Below are 22,021 nucleotides of genomic sequence, written 5' to 3' on the forward strand. Positions count from 1 at the left end.
TGTTTTGCGTGATATTATTTCATAACGCCGTTCGGGCGGAACGTCTTGCGTTTGGGGTATTAAGACAGTCGTCATTTTAGAGGCCAGGAGAGCCGTCTTGAAGGAATGGAGTTTCCGTGTGTCTTTTTTTTTATTGAAAGCTGGGCGGCCATTACAAGCGTATAATCAACATGGTTGCAGTGTACGCTGCACTACCTCGCACATATGTGCCTCCAGGCATTCTTTCATCTGCACAAATACTTGCACATCTTGCGGAAAACGAAAATTGCTTTTGCAAGAGCCCGACAGAAAGGTTTGTACAATAGGCGCCCACTAGTATAGCCGATATTGCGGGCCTTGTAAGATTGTCATATTTCACCAATATTATTTTCGTATGCGATAGGCGTACACGCGCTTTCATAAACGATGAAACAGATCCTAATTCAACTTTCGAACGCTAACCACCCGTATACCGCTGCTGCGTGGCCCCAAGAAAAACCTATTAAATGGCGAACGCCGCACTTCAACAAAATTATGTCGCCTTATGTGTACACGAAGAATGCGTTTCAATACGTCTCATCAAGAGTGCGACTGTAGAATGCTTTTATAGGTTTCTCTACGGTAACGAAATCTTGAATTTACGGCCGACATCGCTCTGCTGGCGGGTGTTTATTTGGTTGATATATAATGCTTTTCCGCGAAAGTTTGAAAACATGACACTGTATATATACTTCTTTATATTCACTTTTCCTTCGACGTATTGTTGTTGAAGTAGGATGGCGACAGCTGTTTTCCATATAACTCGTGACACCTGTGTAAATTAAGGGAATGGCATCTTATTTTAAAGTAGTCCTTAGCAGAGCTAGATGGGCGTCAAGTTCAATACTCATCGCTTCAATGAGCACGTGCACATCATGCATAACGGCCATACGCCTTCGCAGAAAACGTCGACCAACACGGCTGATTTTTGATTCAGGTATGTCACTGTGCTACTCGCATTCAGTACTTAGTTCAATAGCTGTTGAAATGTGTATATCCCTTTCTTGAAAAAGAGTGATAACCCCGGAAATATTAATAAAGTGCGAACACTTTTAGTGCTCACTGGCCCGCTAATCGGCATCTCCAAAAATCACCTACGGACCCCTTGCATAGTTCAGACAACCCTCTGTACACAATGGTTTCCTGCCACCATCGTGAAGGGTATACACGTGCGGAAGAGTGCAGGACGCGCGTTGGAAGCTTATTGACAGCGTGGGTTCTGCTAAAGGTCTCACAGAATTTGTTGCAGTGTTCTGCGGTGTTCTGATATACACATAACATGTTCGCTGCATAACATGTATCTGCCAACGCAAGCTTGGTTCCGTGCAGCAGCACAGGTAGAATATATTTTGCCATATTCCCTTCCTAGTGCCACGAAGGCGTCGTTGACTACTACAATGCAAAACCGGCGAAGGGGAACGCATTCACTACAGGAGCTAAAGCTTTTGTCCAGTCTTACGGCGTTCCTGATTTCATCAGAGCAAATTACGCGACAAAAGAAGCGTGGCATGCTGCGATAACCCATGCACTGGCGTAGCAACCCAGCGCCATCATTCATACTCTGTTTCAGTAGTTCCTCGCAGCAGAGCCAAGCCAACGCGACTTGCGAGGGCAGATTCTTGCGCAGCGAGATGCACTGCCAGTGTTGCAAAACCAATGCGTGACTAAATAGCCTTGACCAGTGGTATAATCTGTAGGTGTTTACTTGATAGCTACTCTGCAGGTCGCAGCTGCGGTTTATTGCGCGATCTTGCTTCGTTTTTCAATAAAATATTTATTGAGGCTCTATGATACTGATAATAGCGTTCTACAATTATTCGAATGAAAACGTGAAAAGAAAGAGATTATTAGTACGCTGCCTTATGTACATTATTTTGATCTAAAAAGTACAAGCAATCGCTTTGACAGTGGCTTAATTCATACGTGTAGTCGACACGGCTAGAACTACCTCCTAGGTATACGTGCTTCGTCTTTCGCAGAAATGGCGTCCGCAGACTGGCTTGTGTAGCATTCAGTGGTGGTATCTTTCCAAGCTGCTTTAAGATGCGAAAGTAATTAATAAGTCGGCGTTGAACACGCTTGGAACAGTGCGAAAAGAGTGTTGTAAACGCGCACAAATTTGCTCAACAAAACGGTTGTACTTATTAATGTCAGCGAGCACACCGTATATAAGCGGATGTTACAAAATGGTTCAGGAGATGGCTCCACCGCCCCGTGCGACATACCGTGCCTGAATCGTCTCTCAGGCACCCTAATGCGACACGCTGGCCGAGTGCTCCGTGTACTTCCGCCGCCTCTGCAACCTTCCGTCTTTGTATCTCGATCACGGTGTAAGAATAAGGAGAGGTGCTGACACTCTCCCCCCAACGCGCGCGAAAGCGCCGCTCGCTCGCGTCCAGATTATGTTCGGCTTGTTTGCAGCTGCTTCGGCGCCGTCGTAGAGGGCGCTGCGGTATGCGGTCCCAGCCTGGGCGGCAAGGCGCGTGCTGCCGCTGCTTCGTCTTCCTGCTTGCATGTGCGGTTGCGCTGTTTTGAAGGCACGATTTTTGTTCGCGTTCGTTTCATGAGCTTGTGCTTGGGTATTGTCGCCACGGGCCCTCGACGAAGGTGGCAGCGGCCTTCTGAGGGGCGTTTGAAATGGCTAGAAAGTGCTTCGTTCCGAACTGCAATTCTGGATACCTGACTTGTGCGGATCGTGTGCCTTTATTCAAAGCGCCGTCCGACAGCGGTCGTCTAGAGCAGTGGCGCCGTGCAAATCTGAGGGCAGACCGAACTCTAACGCCTACCGACCATGTCTGCACCAGCCATTTTTAGAGGATACGATATCGATGGCATATTGTCACGACGTCGAAAGCTCGAGGGACAAACGAAACGCACTTGTCGGCAGAGGCAGTAACAAGAACGGACGGTTTTAAAATACCGCGCGCTAGTCACTGCTTCTTCTTCTTCTTGCTATGTTTTTCATAAGTGCCGATGTGTCTTATGTCGTCGTCATCGCCGCGCTAGACACGTGACAATATTACGCGGAGCGCTCGATAAAAGGATTACCACCTTATTTCCAAACTGTCCGAAGAACCTCACACGGTCAAATAAACCTCGAAAGCCGCTGCGGAAGAGAGAACCTCATGTGTGCCGCAGTAGTTCGTGCTAATTTTGCTGCATGTACAAGATATATACTGGGTGGTTTACTATCATGCACCAAGATTTGAAAATATGTAAATGTCATGTAGCTGGACAGAACCAAGGTAATTTTGTCTGCCGTCGCTTGGAGATATTCAGATAATTTTTTTATTCCGCTTAATTACATAATTATTTTCTTAATTGATTAATCAACTTTTTAATGCTATAATTGGATAAAAAGTGTGAACGAGAGAATTGTACAGCAGCGTGGAAAACTCCCAATATAACTTTCTGTTGCTCAATACGTGATACATAAAAGTGTTTTCCGAGCGTGAACGAAGCCCGCGAATACAGCAATATTGCCGTGCGACTGGCCGCTCGAGGCACTTTGCGTGTATTCGTGAGCTTCTTTCATGCTCGGAAAAACACTTCTACGTAGCGCGTATTGAGCAATAGAAAGCTGTATTGGGAGTCTTTCATGTTGCTCTACAATTTTCTCATTGACACTTTTAATCTAATTATAATAATTGAGAAGTTGATCAATAAATAAAACTAATTATCTAATTAGGCGGAATGTAAAAAATAACTGAGTATCTCCAAGGTACGGCAACAACATTACTATGGTTCTGTCCAGCTAGGTGACATTTGCATATTTTGAAATATTTGTGCACCCTGTAAAATACTGCTGTTTTCTGTGCAGATGTGTGCCTGATTTTCAAATTTGTTCCATCCTGGCTACTGAATTTTTTTTACAATGCGCGTGCGGTGTATATTACACGCTTGCATGTTTTTATACAACATTTTTCCATTGCGGGAGTGTATGAGACCGCAAGCTTCTGGGATGGTTATCACCTATTAAAATTATCGAGCTGCTTCATGCACAAGTTTTTTCGTATTGTGTCTATGCAAAAAAAAAAGGTCTATGGGATTATTGTGTGGTGGGTGTAAGTGTATTTGTGGACAGGCTGTAGCATGCATTGTCAAACACGCTTACATTGGCACATTCTCATATGCAATTTCAGAAAAAGAAAGTCACCTCTTTTTTTAGATCTTGCAAGAGCCACTCAGTCCTCAATGGACGAAAGCCCAATGAATAATATACACGGTCTATGTTAAGTGGAATTGGAATAAAAAAGGCATTTGCTCAGGTTTTCATCAGTAAACTGTGGTAGTGATGCTCTAATTCAAGATAGACGCCTGCCTTCGTCCCGCCTAATAAATTCCCATTTGAAAGAGTAGCTGATGTGCATTCTCATCTTAAGTTCTAGCCATGAACAGCCACTTTGCTCTAGTGCATTGCATATCGCAAGCTTGCGCCGTTTCATTTCTTAATTTATATCGCGGCCACATTGAATTCGCGCAACGATGATTGAACGGTTTTCTGAGTGTGAATGGAAGCAGCGATAAGCATGAAATACATTTTCTGGTGCAGTCACTATTTTCTTCTGATCGAGGGGTAGCACGTGGGCAAACACTTTCATTTTTTATGCTTGAATGAACGGCTAGACCGGACGAAACAAATTGTGCGCGCGAGGGTAACTTCAGTGGGCTTTGAGTGCTGTCCGATTGATCCGTGTTCACGTCATCCACGCCCTGCACAAGGAACCTTCATGTTAGCGAAGCCTGGTAGACTTATCACTTTAATGTGAAATAACGATTTTTTTTCGCGCTTTGAGATTTACTCACTCCACTATGAACGAAAATTTAGCGGAGGCAGGGGAATGCCAAGCCGCCGGCGCCGCTAAGCTGGGACCGCTGGCCGCGGCGCCATCTATCTGCTCGCAGCAGAGGTACTCGGTGCGCCCGCGCGCGGCCGAACATAATCTGGACGCTCGCTCGCGCGCAGTGTCAGCACCTAAATATTCTTCCACCGTGATCTCGATATATCCGAAGACGCTTGCCCTTTTATTGCGATCGAAATTATGTGAACGCTCCAGCCGAATTTCCGCCGCAGTCGCCGCCATTGCTGTGGTGTTCTGTATAAAGTCCAAGTGCGATAAGATCGCGGCTTCTCACCGTATGCTGTAGGTGCGAGGGAAGTAATGCGGGCGTGAGCCGAGAAGGATGGTGGCTTGTGGCGGCTGCGTCCTCTCGCACGCGCGCAAGGGAGGACGGCCGGGAGGGTGCGCACCGACTTTTCGGGCGCGCAAGGGAAAGAGATGACATGTGCATGCGCTAGGAGGGGGGGAGGGGGCAGGGTAGCGCCTCATTGCGATTCTACCCCGGCAGCCGCTGCGCATGGCTCGGCTGAGCACAGCAGCGCGCATCTTGTATTGGAGGTCATCTGCGGTGCGTTCGAAGGCTAGCCGACCTGAGAAAGCTCATGGCTTCGTGTGCGCTGTATTCTCGCGCGTCTAGTTCACGTTGAAGCGAGAGACAGTGCTAAGGAGAATGCGCTCGCTACTCTTGCCTCGCTTCCTCATGCCAGCGTTTGGCAACGATTGTCGGAGGTCATCGAGTAAGATGTGTTCATGTTTGTCTGTGCGCGCGTGACACCGTGCTTCCTTACTTAGTAAATGTTTACAGCAGTGTATTAAAACTGCTAACCTTACCTCCTAGAGCTGTATAATTATTTGCTGTCGCAACCAATGCTTGGTCTCTCGGGCGAAACTGCGACTTTTTCTTTTTTGCTTGAAACTGTTACCTTCGTGTCATCGTTCGGGGCTCGATTTTGTGGTCAAGTGAGCGCTGTGCTCTTTCAGTGTGCATTCCTTCTCTCCAATTTTTATTTTCGTTGATTTTGTTTCTCTTATCCGAATTTAACCTGACACAGACATAGATGATAACCGTAGTATAGTTCTCCTGTACTCCTCATTAGATGCGTTCAGTCTACTTTTTCGTTATGATCTAAGCACTTTTGATGCTGCAAAAGATGTCCTTGTATAGAACGCCTCTACTGCTCACGATAATTAAGCAGTCCATAAGCCAATGTTTAGAGTGCTGTAATCATTCGCTTACTATCAACATTAACAAACAAGCTGTCACGCGCGCACAGGCTAACACGAACACCTTTCAATCGATCACCAGGGATAATCGCCGTCAGAACGCTGGCCTGATGAAGGGCGGCAGCAGCGGTGAGCGAATTTTCCTTCGTTTTGCCTATCACTTCAATGCGAACTATGCGCGTGAGAACACAGCGCACACGAAGACATCAGTCATCTCGGGTCGTCTAGCCTTCGTACCCATCGCATATTTCCTCCAAGACAGGGAGCGGGCGGGCGCACTAAGCTGCCACAGCCAAAGTAGAAAAGGAGATGCGGCACCAATAAGTACTGTCGTCCCCCCCCTCCCTCCATGCACGCCTGAGTCGCAAAATTCCTACCTTTCCAGCCTTGCGGGCGCTAGAAGACGCCATCGTATCAAGCCACCATCCTCTCGGCTCATCCTCTCAAGCTTTCCATCGCACCTACAGCATAGGGCGCGCGGCCGCGATGTTATCGCACTTGGACTTCATACGGAACCTGGCGACGCCGACGACGACAGCGGAAATTCGCCTGGAGTGTCCCATCTTCCTTTGGAGAGCCCCATCTTGACTTTCATTTTCTATGCAAAAAAAAAAAAGAAAATATGTTGAAGCATGAAGTATAGATTTTTGTGTACACGTTCAGTTAGCTAAATCCACATCTCGTTACTTTTCACTCAATAGCTAAACGATCAAGGGAATGACAGTTGGCGCAGTGCTTGTATTTTTGGGTAAGTTCTCTACCTTCCGCGATTTTCTATTGAGCCACGTCTAGGCTATTGCTGAAAACTTTGACGTGACTTTTAGTAGTTACAGTGTAGCAAGGTAAAAACGTTAGTGGTTCGGGAGTGTACGTTTTACTATTCTGTTCTGCTGTTTCATTCGCCCGGTCATTTTTCATATAGGAGTGGTTACACATTTTGTGTCACAGTGAAATTCATGCGTGCGTAAGATCACGTCAAAAAAAGAAAAAAAAAAAAACACGAATGAATCGAGTGGGCCTTTGCAGCGAAGCTTTTATTGCGACTATAGATGCAGGCAATAATGTTTACCTCAACACCTCTGCTACTCACGTTCGCTTCAAATTTCGATGAAATGTATTGAGAGAACAGTTGAAATTGGCACAATAAAATTTATATGGTATGTTTGGCTTGTCGAGAGTCAAGTGTGCCCAAAATTATGAGCGTGGAATTATTAGTGCGAAAGTACCAAAGTTCTGCATATTGCACATATACGCTGTATGGGATATTCAGTGATGCGTAGCTTGAGAACCGTCCAGTGTGTCAGGATGAAGTTTAAAGTCAATTGAACATACAGTTCTGGGAAAACGCAAAGAATAAATCTTGTAGTTGTACTTTGAAGGTGCCAAATAACATTATCAAATTCGTGATAATTAGAGTGATCGATGCCTGCAGGGCTATGAAAATTTTGCTGTTTGCGAACGGCTAGGTGCGTAAAATGAACCACTGAAGTAAGGAAATGCGCATTGTGAGAAACGCGTTGGAAGATTTTTGAAGCTCTGCGCACGTCTAAAGACGCTGTTGGGAATTTCCAAAGTGCCGTCAGGGCATTTAAAACGCCCCTTCAAGCAGCCAGTTAAGTTTTAGAAGTGTTCACGTAATCAAGTGGTTCATTTTGGGTTGAAACTGCATCTACGCAGCGGAAGTATGCTTTGCGTTATACGGGGTGTTTTAGGCCAACTTGTGCCAAAGGATTAAAAGGCGGTGCGCAACGCCATACAACCAACCCAGTCGTGTTGACTGATGTCTTGGGAAACTCAAACTGTTGTTTAGTATGAGCCTGTCAATAATTAACAAAATTAAAGTATTGACTGAAACGCAAAATCTTGAATGGATGAAGCTGTTGAGAGCATTCTAAAATATTGAATTTAATTGCTTCTATGAAAATAGCTGTTGTGGTTTTATTTCTTTTGGGGTTACATAGAAAGCACCCGAAATCTGAAAAATATACGATGTGACCAGGCGCTTGCGTGGAGCGACATAACTGGCCTCAGACATGTTTCGAACAAATGAATGCGACGAATGCGAGACCTTCGAAGAAATAGTACCACCCTTGTTGGATACAAACGCCACGACTTCACACAAGATTTCCTGTCTTAGGTCAAAGAGCGCATTATAGAAAAACCGAGCAACCTATAGTACAACTAAGAGTGACCTTTGCAAGTGACAGAATAAAATGCTTTCCACAATGTGGAGCACGACAGTATGCTAGCAGTGTTGCAGCGCACAAACTCTGGAATCCGAATGCACCAAAATGTACGCGACATTGTTGAAAGCCATACATACATACATACATACATACATACATACATACATACATACATACATACATACATACATACATACATCTCTACTTCCGCTAAACACACACACACATAAAGAAGCACCTCCAGAGTCTTGTGCTGTACCCTAAACTTTTCAATCATGCAAAGTTCACGATTGAGGCGGTCCTGCTCTCTACTGCGTCTCCCTTTGTTCCGCATAAAGAAATTGCGGCAGAACCCATCTCGCGATTACTGTCGACGGTAATGCGTTAGCATTAAACCAATATAACGACGCAACGTATTGCCACCGTCGAAACGAGTTACGTACGAGGCGTGTACTGCCGCGAGACTCCTGTTTCGCGCTTCCCTAAAATCACTCGGCGCCAAATAGCACCGCCGCTGCGCCAAGCTTGCGCGTGACCTTCGAAATGCATGGCGCGCCGGTACGTGCGAACGCTAAGAAACGCGTCATGCGGCAACCGGTCTCCTCTCGCGCTCCTCTTCTTTTCGGACACGCTGCGCCATCTACTGGCATCGCCGAGAAGTCCGCGCATGGCCTCCGAGACGAGAAGCGTGGCGCAACGGTGCCTGCGAACGCTGAGAATCGTTTCCTCGCTTGGCCGCACGCTCAGTGGCACACACTCAGTGACCCAAGTTGGCGACAGATTCATTGAGGAGTGACGCATACCTATAGTGAATTCAAGGCGCAGCTCGCTAAGGCGTTGGCGTGAAAGGCGTTCATTGAAAAGCGGCACATACGCAGCGTATTTGTGGCGCAGCCTGCGAATGCGTCTGGTTGCTGTCCTTGAGGAACCCTTGTGACGTATGGTAGACGGGAAAACGGTTGGATACAAACAAACAAACAAACAAACAAACAAACAAACAAACAAACAAACAAACAAACATAGATATATAGATAGATGCATTGTCTCCGGAAAGTGCGTGAGGTGCTCAATAATGCTTGCGCATTAAAGTAAGAAGGTTGACTTTGACTTCATTCCACTGAGGTACCGCCGTTTTCGCCGTAAGAATGGGATGGTTTGTTTCGAAAAACCACTCTGGGGGCTAACAGCTGCTGAGCACGAGGACGCGGGATCGAATCCCGGCCACGGCGGCCGCATTTCGATGGGGGCGAAATGCGAAAACACCCGTGCACTTAGATTTAGGTGCACGTTAAAGAACTCCAGGTGGTCCAAATTTCTGGAGTCCCCCACTACGGCGTGCTTCATAATCAAGATCGTGGTTTTGGCACGTAAAACCCCATAATTCAATTCAATTCAACACCTGCATTTAGTTTTCCATTCCTATTGCACTTTGATTGCATGGTAGACTAAATGGGGCGATTGACAGGTTCACTGCGACAGATTCTTTACAGAGGCTCAACTAATGAGTGCTGCGCAAGAAGCGACGAAAGTGAAATAGTTTTCTGTCACGCAGGCCTCCTTGGACCGTCGATGGGATACAAACCTGAGGGAACGCTTCTTCATCAATGCAAAGACAAGGATAGAGGAGTGATACCATCTGGGTATAGCGAGAAGACGGTACTGGGCGTTCGTGTTCGCTACAAACAGCATGACGTTTCTTACAAATACACCGAAACGAAAATGCGGGGCTAGTGACACAAACATGACTTAAGCCCGACGGCTCTGACGTAAGAAACGTTGGATATACGCACTGCATATGTCGCTTGCGGGCTGTATTGCCGGGAGGGTAGCTCGCGTCCTTGCCTCCTCGTACTATCGCTTGGCAACGCAAGATGTGTTTCTGTACCAAAACCATTTGCAGAATTATTGCAGCAGGACGCTCCCTAAGGCAGCACCTTACAAATTGCAGTGCATACACGAAATAGGAAACTGTTGAATAATGTCCGGGTGGCGGGGGACGTCCATCACGACGTCGCCCAGCTAGAATCGGCCGGTGAAGCCTGAGACGGTGGGATGACGTTGTTTTCTATCAAGCATGTGGCTCCTACCCACCATGGGTGATTGGCCAAGAAATGGAGGGATTATTGGAATTTGCAATGAAGAATAGATTTCATAATATCTATGAACTTAGCGCGAAACATGAAATTATCCGTTAAAATGAAATCAGTAGGAACAGATCTAATGAATAATAATTAATTTAAACTACACAAAAATAGAAAAGATAGAATTTTAGTAGGGCATTCAGTTGGATTTTATAAGAAATGCTTGGACGGAGGAGCAAACATCCCTGTGGCTAAATCCTAAAGTGGAGGCCCCAAACGTGGGAATAACATGTCTTCGAAGAGGTAATTGCAATATTCTTTTTCTTGCCGCAGTAAAGCGGCGACAAGGTAGAATGAAGTGATGTATTGTTTCTTCCTCATTACAAAAGAATCGAAGAGGACAGGGCATCAAAGCCGACCTGTGTAAGCATAGAAGTTCAAGTAGAGAATGCGGCAATGTAATTTTGTGAGGGAGACCTCAAGCATCTTTGTGTTACAGGACTCACAACGCCAGGGAAATACCAGGTGCTTATAATCTGGAGAAGCAGTCAGTACTGGGTCTGATAAGGCTTTCATATTTGAACACATCCGAAATCTAGTCGCCGTGATGTGTGATGTCACTGGTAGCTAGAACAGGAAGGATTGGGCCGAAAAGTGACGTCTCTGCCAGTGAATCGGCAGCTTCATTAAAATACAAAGCTTTATGACCGGATACCCAAATCAAATGAACACATTGCAGGCGGGCAGGAAATATGCATGTATAGTGAAATAGTTTTAGCATGGGCGAATCACCAGACGCGGTAAGGGAATAGCACACAGATAGTGAGTCATTAAGAATAGGAGCTATTGTAGTTGTTTCGTCTAATTTACATAAAGCTATAACTACTGCTATATACTCAGCTAGAAAATTAGGCAAAAAATTACGCAACCTTAGTGAAGAAGACCAGTTGAGTGCAGGGCAAGATATTCTAATGCCAGCATTTTCGTCGCACTGCGATGCGTCTGTCGCAATGATAATGTATGTTGCTAGTGTTTTAAGATGATCTTGTGTTATGCCGTTTAAGATGCCATAAGGTAGTAGTTTCGCGTGGTTTGAAAAAAATGTAATCAAACGTAATTTCCGGGAAATCTGAATGCGCATTACTAAGAACCACATCGCTCATTTTTACATTTAGCGGCTCGCGTAACGTTTGCACTAATATAATCTTTTGGGTATGAATCCTGGGCCAATGAACGGGAAAACATAATTCTGGATCGGAGACAAATATTGTTTGAGCACGGCTTAATGGCGATTCGTATAGATCACATCCTGATTCTTATTCGCAGTTACTTTTTTTTTTTGAAGTTGTAAGACCACGTGTCACGCCACACTCGCTTTGAATTTTTGTTAATCGAAGCCCTTCACCACCACCATTGAACTCTCCCGTTTCACAGGTGACAGAAATAAAGACGGAATGCATTTACTGGTGCAAATCAAGTGCTAATGATGAAATGTGGTATTATGGACACATATCTGATGGCGCACAGTGCAAAGTAAGTATTTTTCCCGGTCAGAGTCTCTCACTCTTCGTTATTGACAATGCAAAAACAAACTGTTATAAACTGTAATGACACCACGGCCTTGAAGACTATCTTTAAGACAAGCTGCGCTCGGATGGTACCTATAGAGAAGTGCCGCTGACTTTTGTTGGCTTTTGTGCGGTGCTCGCTTGCGCTCTTCGCATGTTTCTATTAACGATAATGACGTCTCTCACCGTAACAACAGATTGTTAATTTGTGTACAACGATGGGTGCGGAATGTGCGCTTATTCGTAACCGCACCTCCCTGTCAGATTGTTACGCTGGCGTCGAGTGATTAGTCTGGAACCTTGCACGGCGGAGAATGCCTAGCGGACAAGGGAAATATGTGCGATACCCTGACACTCAGCAAGCTCGCGGAAGTATTACAAAAATAAACAGCGCATATTCTACAGCCACAGCAGGGAAACAGGATGTTCGCTTATGCACGACACCAACGAACTGATGCGTCGAAAATTACGCCTATGTTGTGCGCGAAACACTGTTCATGAAGCAACATTCGACTGCTCCGCTTCCCGAGATTAAAACCGAAATCCTGATGAGGTCAGCTGCTGCTCAAACAAATTAGTACTCGCCGCCGCGTATGCCTTTACATCTCACTGACTCGCTCATCCTAATTTTTTTTTTTTGCAATAGAAGGCTCTTCCTTTCAATCACGAGCAAATATTCCGCCGTTCTTTGCTGGGAATCCCGTTTCTAGAAATCAATGACCCACGACAGGATGTGCTTCAAGGTTTCGTTCCCCATGTGTAGCTCACGGTTCCGTGCGATCACTGATGCATCTGCCAGCACGGCTACTTGCCCCCACCTGAACGCGATTTCGCAGACTGTGAATAAAAGGCAGGCAGCCAAGCAGAGAAGGAATAGGGAGAGAGAGAAAATGAACTGTCGACTTTTCAACGTAAACTCCAATAATTGGCTGGTGATAGGATCCACATTAAGTTGCCGTGGGCCAAGCAAAGCAGATCATGTGGTTATTCCTGTCACTGGTTTCTTTCCCCAGTTGCCACCTATAAAATAAATATATTGGCGGTATACTGCGTCTCTGAAACTCATGACCTAGCAGTAGGATCAATACAATAGATAGATAAATAAATATGATAGATCTGAAGGTTATCCCTTTGTAGTGGCATGGGTCACCTTGCCACAAAGAAAAACAAGTGTATTTCATTCATGTTACCCTTCACCATTCCTGCAGCTTCCTGTTGCTCTTCTCTGACTAGCTTTCGTCCATCAACCGCTCCGTGGCGGCATTTGAATTCGTTTGCTCCTTCGATCTCTGTACTGGCACCGTCCATTTGAGGCTGGAGGGAATGCCAGTGGTCAGACACAGTGCAGCAGCAGCAAATTTCCGACGAGTCCGCGCTTTGCTGCGGACGAGGGGATTTAGGGGTCGCTACGACTAACGTCGCACACTATTCGCAAAATGGGAGACTCGCGGAGAGAAAGCACCGTGAGAGTGCCGGAGCGACGATCTGCCCCCGTTTCCATTTTGGATTGAGCTCTCTCGCTTACCATTCGCAGAAACGCAAAAGGCCGGGACGATGCAGACAGGGCTATTGCATTGCCGGCCAACATTCGAGCAGGGGACCAGATGATGACGACGATCATCAGGTCACGACGCCACGTAAGTATATGGGCCCGTGAAAAGACTCGGACGACAGCAGGACGCCCGGAACCAGAAGAACGATGGCTTATTGTGTGCGCTGCATTTGTGCACCTGTATTCTAGTGAAGTGCGCATGTCCGATGCTTTGTTAGTTGTAGGAGAGGCGCACGCGCCTGATGCGGTCATGTCGTTCTGGCAGCCACTGCATGCTGTTCAGATGTGGTGATGTAATTTGTATCGCAGCATTCTGACAGGAAAGTGGTGGCCGAAGAAACATGGTTTCCGCGTTAAAAAAAAACACACAAACGGTGTGAGATAAAAAAAGGAAGTGCTTTAAATGCCGGTGAGTGGAGAAAAGTTGCGTACAAATTAGCCCTCGCACATTGTTAGCTCTGAATAAGCAAGGCATAATGATAATTGTACTACTACTACAACTACTACTGCGACTACTACTACTACTACTACTACTACTACTACTACTACTACTACTACTACTACTACTACTACTACTACTACTACTACTACTACTACTACTACTACTACTACTACTACTACTAATAATAATAATAATAATAAAGAAACACAGGATGGACGCTATTATACCAGTGTCTGCACTGTGATTCTTTCAGTGTGGTTTTCCAACTTCGCCCTACTATATCTTTGTTATACATTGTGTCAATCAGGCTTGAAAGCAATAAATTCATTTGAGCTTTGTGGCTTCCTTTGCTCTCTCGTAACATAAAATATTTAAGGTACCAGCACGGAAAGCAAGAAGCTCACTCTCACAGAGGAGAGAAAGACCACGCTCCCCGAGAGTGCAAGTGAAGCAGGTGAGAAAAGTGGAGGATAAATGGCGGTCGGGATTTAAGCAAGGGAGGATGCTTTGTGCGCCTACTCTCGCCAATTTCGGCGCTTATAGTCGTTATAAATCTCTCGTATTAAATGCAGCCGACGCTAGTGCGAGAAATAAAGAAAAAAAAAGAAAAATACGTTGTGTGGATCCAGACTACAAGGTTAGAATCTATCTGAAGCGAAGTTTTAGGGAGGCGATTAAATAAGTGCTATACGACTTAATGAGGTGCGTCAAATTGTGCTCATTTGCGTCCTTTGCAAGCCGTAATCCGATCTAATGCTTGCGACTAGGCCAGGCGTTTTTTTTTCATGCTTGTGCACGACTACAGCTAAGTCAATTAAATCACCAGATCAGGTGGACGCTCTGTGTCAGATGTCTACGCAGAGATTATGACGAGCACGAATGCGATGCACGATACTTGTCGAGGGGAGAATGGCGAGGACAGTGTCTGCACAGAGACGCATATCTAAATACATTTACGTATTTTATGCACCTTGCGTCAAAGGTATTTTTTTTAATTCGCCTGGTTGGCGATAGGGCATAACTTTGGAATGAAATTATGCAAGCATGGATGCCTGGTACATGCATGCGCATACTGCAACAGCGAGTCATGAAATGTATTGTCAACGAGCCATCGCTCATAGTCGTCCCATTGGCTACGCGGGGCACTGCGTAATTTTTTCTTTACTTCTTTCTGTATCTCTTTTATAAATCTCTCGCAAAGTACTTTAGCATTCTTAGGACGGTAACCGGCCGACCCAGATGCCAGCGCCGGACATCTAAGCTACTAGGGGTGTGGTCCTATAACAGCTATTGCCGAGAGAACAAAAAAGAATGATAAAAGAAAAGAAACTTACTGGATAATCTTGTAGCTCTGCACATTAACGTTGGCTGCACGAACAAAGCCACGTGTCTTCTGTCCTCATCGTCTCGAGTACGGATTTGTGAAAGCCACTGATTGTAATTGCTAGCACTGTGTCTACGCAAACGGTTACCGCTGATATTGTTCCTTACCCTATGAGATTATTCGTCACAGTAGAACTATTTGCAATTTCTTTAGCTTTTATGGAAAAATTATGTGGTCATATTCATAAGCCACAGCGGCGAGACTGCATTTATCACAAAAAAGAGCCAATAACGGGCATAGTAGGCGATTGTACGTGTCGCGGTTGAGTGCTAAGATAGTGAGTGCAAAGATATCCAGGGGTATGCGTCGAAATACCACTGTTTGCATACAAATTGTTTCTTTTCTTTTTAAAAAAGTTTCACCAGTTGTGCACTGTTTCCAGGCTGAACATGGTTGAAATCGGGTGCTTTATTAGATCGATATATGGTCACATAAAATACGTAATGAGCAAATTTAGGAACGCACGGCGTAGCCTCTGCGCAACATGTGTGCTTAGATTACGCTACATGAAACAAACCAGGGCAAATAGGAATTAAACAGTGCCAGATATCTCGTAAGAGGATCTAATTTTAAGCGAAACCAAGAAAACCTCTGGTATTACTGACCATCAGTGCTTCAGTCATACGATAAATATACTACTAACACCACAGTGTTCTTTTTTTTCTGAGGGGGTATGTTATGCACGTGCGTGCCTGATTCTTTTGCTGGTTATGTTGTTCATTGTCTCTTTTAAATGCAGGCTGAATTATGCGAAGTGCGCATGATGTCTAAAGCTCCAATTTATCACGCCTCGCACCTCCATTGTTCTGGGCAGCAAACTGATCTAAACAAATAAATAAAAATGTTATTCATTATTTTCCCCTTTATAAAACACGCAACAGTCCCTTCTACCCTGACTCCTATACTGCCAGCAGTCGCTTAGCCCGGGGGCGGGGGCAGCACGGAGGGCACGCCTGACATCATCATCATCATAAAAATTTTATTATAGAGAAACTGAGGAATTTGGAGCACGCAGGCTCCCGGGCCCCCGCATGAGCCCACTGCCCTCAAGCGTTTATGTTCCTTCGGCGCATAACGCTGGCAGCCCGTTCAGAGACACAGTGCTCCGGAGACCCGGTCCGTCTTCGCGCTCCACGAATCCTGGAAGCGAGACCCGGTCGTGTAGACCCGGTCTGCACGACCGGGCCTCGCTTCCAGGATTCGTGGAGCGCGCGGACGCCCAAATGAGCTCCACATGACGGGGCGGAAGGGGCAACGGGCGAGTACTGTATGCTAAACGCCGAACGTGGACTCGGGCTCGTGCGAAATTTACGTGCATCCCCCGAACTTTGTTAGTGTACGATGACCTGCACTTCCCCCTCCCGATAAAAAAATTCTGCCTACGTCGGTGAGCGCCAGCATAGGGTCTAGAAGTGGACTCTTCTTAACACGTTAAAGCTGGCCGGCCTCCTCTATGAATTCTACGCCGCTCTTGGGTTGCTTAATAACGTTCAACGCAAATTATTGCAGCTACAGACCAGAACTTGAGCACATCGCCCACCAAGGAGGAAGTGACCACGGGGGATGAGGCAGTGACCGAACGAGGTGAGAAAAGTGACGCGTACGTGGAGCGCGACTGTCAAACAGAGCAACGAACGCAAGAAAAGAAAGAATGAAAGAAAAAAAATCAAAGCCCCTTTATTAAAGAAAGATGGTTGAACGCGATGCTTTCTCCCATGCATACTGAATCAAAGTCAAAGTCCAAAGCCAACGACCACGCAACGAACCCAAGAAGTGCTGAGCGACCCGATGCGATGCATATGTGATTTCACTGCTTGTTTAGAATTGTATTTTTTGAACGTTGAAGTTGAATGAAGACACATTGGTTAAGTTGCATAGCGTTTATTTTAGAGCATGTAGCCATTGATTACACGCACACATTCACAGATGACTCTATACTTGCTCACCGTGCCTTGTGATCGCTGTGGTCGACGGTCAGAGGCTCTGCCGTTGCCGATACACGGGATCGGCCTTACGGGCACGATCGCGTTCGCGCTCGTGTGCGGCAGCCTCTTCTGCCGTGCGCTGCATCCGCGGCCTACCCACGGTGACGGCCGGGAATGCATTGCGTGACGCGTGTGATGCAATGCAGATATGTACAGTTCGTCGAGGTAGCGTGGCGTTGCAGTTCCGGTCTTTCTTAACAGTACAACAGCGAATGTAAACTGTAGTGAGTAAACTGTAGCGTGTGCTACGATACGTATGTTGTTCGCCGTTGTTCTATTGTGTGCGCAGGAGTGCAGCCGTTGTTCTATTGTGTCCGCAGATGCGCAGATAGTTCCATTGTGTAAGGTGGCTTTCCTGCAGTGCGTTTTTGGCGTTCACGGACGAATCAGTGAGACATAGGATTCGCGGACCGGGATGCGCGGTACGGCTTCCCAAAGATAGGCCATGCCGTCGACGCAGCTGTTCGTGCGTTTTGATGATTCAATTGCAACACCTTGCTGAACAGCGCAGACGACTAGGCAAGAGATACACAGATGCGTGATTTGTATTTATCGTGGGCCTTGGTCTGCGCTGTTCGCGAAAGGAAATGCGTTCCAGAAAAACTGGCCGCAGAGTTACACACACACACACACACACACACACACACACACACGCACACGCACACGCACACACACACACACACACACACGCACGCACGCACACGCACGCACGCACGCACGCACGCACGCAAAAGCGGGCGTTGCTCAGTGGTAGAGTAGCAGATTCGCTCCTGCGCAGCGCGCCCGGGTTCGAACCTGTCCGAAACTGAGTATTTTTTGTTTCATCAATCAATCCACCTTGCGAACTCCACGGCTAGAATTTGTAAATTGCAATATGAAATTAGCTAAAACTTCAATTAGTGATTGTTAATTAGTCGATTATGCATTTCAATTTATTCTGCAAGTAATGTCTGCCTCTTCGAGTACACCAGCTCATCGACTAGAATTGCTGCATGTGCCTCAGGCAACCTTTAAAACGTTTTGAAAGTGTTCGCTGAAACACCCTGTATATAGTGCAGCTGACGGCGCTCTGTTCCGGAACACCGTCATTTACACTTCGCTCGACGAAGAGGCAGGACGTGTGTCGAGAGAGCTCTTAAACAACACCTGGCAATGGGGTAAACGCGGTTTAAACCATAGATCCAGGACGTCAAAGATGTGCGACGTAATGCTAATGGCCTTATCGGGCATTTATCGTTAAATCGCCCCAACATTTTTTTTTTTACCACGATCGATGCTATTCGCTACGAACTATCTGGACCAGTTCGGCTCTCACCTTTCTTGTAGATAACGGTATGACGGTTAGTTCAAATATGGCGATGCGCACATTCACAAATGTTACTTTGCTAACAGTGCGATCGTATAAATTGGCATGCCGGGCGTTCATTATTTGAGCCAGCACTGCGCAGCGCTTCGTATTTACACGCTGCAGCTCTATAAGCGGTGGCTCACTCATGACAGTCGTCGACAAGTAAACGACGACACAACTTGTAAACTGTTCTAATCCAGAACTTGGGAACGCTGTGTCATAGCACGAGCGTGAATTCTCGCATATGCACGCGCACCGTCAAATACTGAGAGGAGAGACGAGCCTTACAAAATATAGCACTTTCCCAATATTGTAATCGGGCAGCTTATACAAATAATTCAGATCCGGCAACTGCACGCACACAAAAAAAAGTAGTACTCTGATGGAGCAAGTGTCAGGATCAACGCTTCTTCACGGCACAGCCTTAAACCGACTTCACCGAAAGGTTCGCGTGTTTCACCAACATCGGGGCCCGTTCCACCTGCTCCGACTCGTCAAGCGGCATGGACGTTTCGTTCTCCCCAGTCCATTCTCCGTTGGTGGCGTCCTCAGCGTCGGTGGCGTCCGAGTCCTCCGCACCACTCGTCACGTGGACCTCGGCCGCGCGCGCATCGGGCACCGTCGTGACGGCTGCTTCGCTGACATTGGCCGGGATCAGCTCCACGGCGGGCGTCACCTCGTCCCCACCGGCTGCCGCACGGCTCACGTAGAAGGAGGCGGCCGACACCAGCACGGCCAGGCCGCAGAGGGCGCACAGGGTGAACGAGGCCATGGCCGCCTGGTTGCTGCTCTCGGCAGGATCGTAGCTGAGGTAGTTGGTGCTGGGGACCTGTGCGCCAGCGCCGCCAACATCGCCGGCGTCCGCGTCGTAGGCTGGAGGTGCTACGGCAGCACCCGCAGCGTCCGATTTGCTGCCGCGGCGCAGGATGCTCTTCAAGGGTCGCTTTGGAGCTGCTGGTAGTGCCGCCATGATTCTTCTTCGTATCGATTTCTTCCTTTTCCCTTTCGAACCGGTAAACCGGGCCGGTACAACCGAGGCAGGTTGCCCCCCTAGATTGGGACTATATGAGAAAAGGTGAAAATTCGCTGCTTCACCTACCAACAATCTTATATACATTTTCCGCAGAAACAGAAATGTAGGAAAATCTGGGTTATTTCTTTGGCAGTTGCATATTTGAAACAGCAAACATCTTGTTGTTGTTATCGCCTCTAACAGATGGAACGTACCCACGAGGAACGCTCGGCCAAGGTTCGCAATAGAAGCATAATGCAGTGCCTTTTTTCCCTTTAACTTAACGGTGTGTATTACCTATATCAAAAATACTACAGAAATATTTGAAAAGTGCTCGCACCAATCTTTATGAAACCGCCAGGAAACTTAAGAAATCACCGCCCCTTCCAGTCCGCGATGATGATCGAACAGCGAAGCTGTGTTAGATACACCGAGTGTTACATGTGCATGTGTTGCACGTAATGCGATTGCGTAAACACAAGTAAACACAGATCTGCAACAGGAACTTATATTGAAACGTTGCGAGGCGAGAAGAGGCAGTGACTTCCGACGCTACTCGACGAGTGTCTATAGTTATCTGCTCGAAATATGCCGAGCTGCTGCCAGAGGAATCGGCTACAGTGACAGACACCGCGCGCGTTCGGCGTGAACGCGCGGAAACACGGACGGTGTCGGCAGCAGCTCTGCGCGTTGCCTCGTTGGAGCCGCTACATAATTGCGGTTCTCTCAGTGTGTTTTTTTTTTTTCGCATGAGGTTTCTCTCTGTCTTTTGACGTGCTTTTTTTCGCGTGCAAGTTGCGCCGCTCTTTTTTTTTGCGCGGCATTAATCAGAGCAAGTGACGAGCCCGTTCACGAGTTAACTTTCGCTGACGCTCGCGGTAGGCAGCCTCTTTCTTAGGAGTACACACTTCTTGTGGTCTTCCCATAGTCACATCGCCGCCCAGCTGCGATGCGGGTTCGTTATCCGAAAGGGTGCGCCGCACAGAAACACCTTCTCTTATTGACCCTTTTCCCGTCGATCCCGTGGGCGCTGCCATGTTTGATCACGTGGTGACGCGTCCATTGCTTGCCTCAACTGCCTACGTTGCCTCCTTGTTTACAATGGAAGTGTATGACGCCGGCGCGGCTTAGAAAACCTCTGTTTTCGGAGATGTCGTAGACGGTGACTAGGTGGACGACACGAAGCTTTGATCACAGCTTCAGAGAACATGCAAAAGCGCTTTCCGAGCTGATTAAGCTATGTCCAAACGTCGCAAGCAGCGTATATGGTGTTTGTTCTAAAAGCGGGGCTAAATATGTATTCCAAGCTATCCAAACATTCCGCTCAGGAATTGAATCAGGATTAGTGAGTTTTGCTATTTGTACTTTACTTGGCAAATATCTTGAAGTAGCGGTTTGTCAGTTTCTGACAGTGAAGTTCCTCGGTGCGACCACTATCTGATTATTTTCTGCCTAATCGCTCGCGGGTGTGCTCAGTTCCGATAGATTTGTTCTTGCTGCGCACAAGGCTTGAAACGTAGCTGTTTTGTACATTGTAATACCTTGTAGCAAATATATATTACAGCTAGTAACTCGCTTACTCTTGTGGACCGTCACGAAACATTCAGCTTCGACCATTCGTGCCCCATCGGTGTAGTCCGTCATTTATTGTGCGTATACAGTGTGCACATATTCAAGTGTGCGCTCATTCACTTATTCTTGATACGTCGGCGATAGAGTGGGCGTAAGTTTTCCTGCCATTTAGGACAGATGTGTATACATAACGTGTGCGAAACCTACTATGACAGGAAGCGGCGCTACTCCTTTTGTCATTGTTTAACGAGTGGTACTCACTCTTGCCGACGTTCTGGGGATGAAGCCCTTTCTTTGAAGTTTAGCGATACAAAGCTGGCCGATGAGCAAATTTCTGTATCCTCGAAGAAAGCCGTACGTACATCTCGAAGTGCCGGTAACACGTTCGGACAGTTGCAGCAGCGGTCCGCGAACTTGGCCATGCAGATTAATTCTATTCCTTAACATGCCAGTCACTATTTTTGCAGCAAACTATTGCACACGTCTTCAATCCACATGATCCAATCTAGCATGATTGGAGCATAGTGTGTTAGTGAAAACTCAGTTGCATTTCCGACAGCTGATCGTTCAGAAGCAAGGTAGAAGCCGTAATGGTTTCGTACTCGTGCGCGGTCGCTTAGGAGAGGTATGTCGCGCCGCCGTGAGCGCCATCTCGTTTCTCTAAAAGAAACTGCTCCACGAAAAGGGTCAATACCCATCGCCTCTTCTTCTCACGCCCAGCGCGGCCTCTCATTGGTCGCCTCTTCCCCCCAGCGCTCGCCCCTCCTCATTGGTCATCTCCTCTCCTAGCGTGCCTCTTCTCCTCTGC

At 46.8% G+C, this 22,021-nt stretch overlaps 1 long non-coding RNA gene across 1 annotated transcript; it reads left to right on the forward strand.

Moving 5' to 3' along the window:
* Positions 1–6,782: 6,782 nt before the first annotated feature.
* Positions 6,783–13,553, forward strand: LOC125943931 (uncharacterized). Its single transcript, XR_007465996.1, has 4 exons — positions 6,783–6,831; positions 9,822–9,925; positions 11,785–11,883; positions 13,453–13,553. It is a non-coding gene; the product is annotated as an uncharacterized LOC125943931 (long non-coding RNA).
* The last annotated feature ends 8,468 nt before the right edge of the window (positions 13,554–22,021 follow it).

This window comes from Dermacentor silvarum, chromosome 3 (assembly GCF_013339745.2).
Source record: "Dermacentor silvarum isolate Dsil-2018 chromosome 3, BIME_Dsil_1.4, whole genome shotgun sequence".
Lineage (NCBI taxonomy): Eukaryota > Metazoa > Arthropoda > Arachnida > Ixodida > Ixodidae > Dermacentor > Dermacentor silvarum.